This window comes from Odontomachus brunneus, unplaced genomic scaffold (genome assembly GCF_010583005.1).
Source record: "Odontomachus brunneus isolate Ranch 3 - 2012 unplaced genomic scaffold, Obru_v1 Obru_scaffold_048, whole genome shotgun sequence".
In the NCBI taxonomy this organism is placed as follows: domain Eukaryota; kingdom Metazoa; phylum Arthropoda; class Insecta; order Hymenoptera; family Formicidae; genus Odontomachus; species Odontomachus brunneus.
The window spans coordinates 2,137,688-2,137,932 of NW_022639498.1; positions in this window are offsets into that span (position 1 = coordinate 2,137,688).

The window sequence follows — 245 nt, forward strand, 5'->3', positions numbered from 1 at the left end:
TCCAAGGGACCCTACAAATGTCTCTAATCATACGGTGCTGTGATTGGCTGTGTCCAAATGCACCGTGTCCAAGTGCACCGCTCCCGCCACAAAAAACTCTTCTTTTTCTGCCTGACGAGCAGAGAAATAAAGATGTTTAAGCGATTCGTAATGGCATTTGCGGTTAATTCGTGTGGTACCCATTTTCCCTCCTTTTGAATTTTTCCCATTGCATGTAGACGTTTGGAAACAGCCATCGGAGTAAC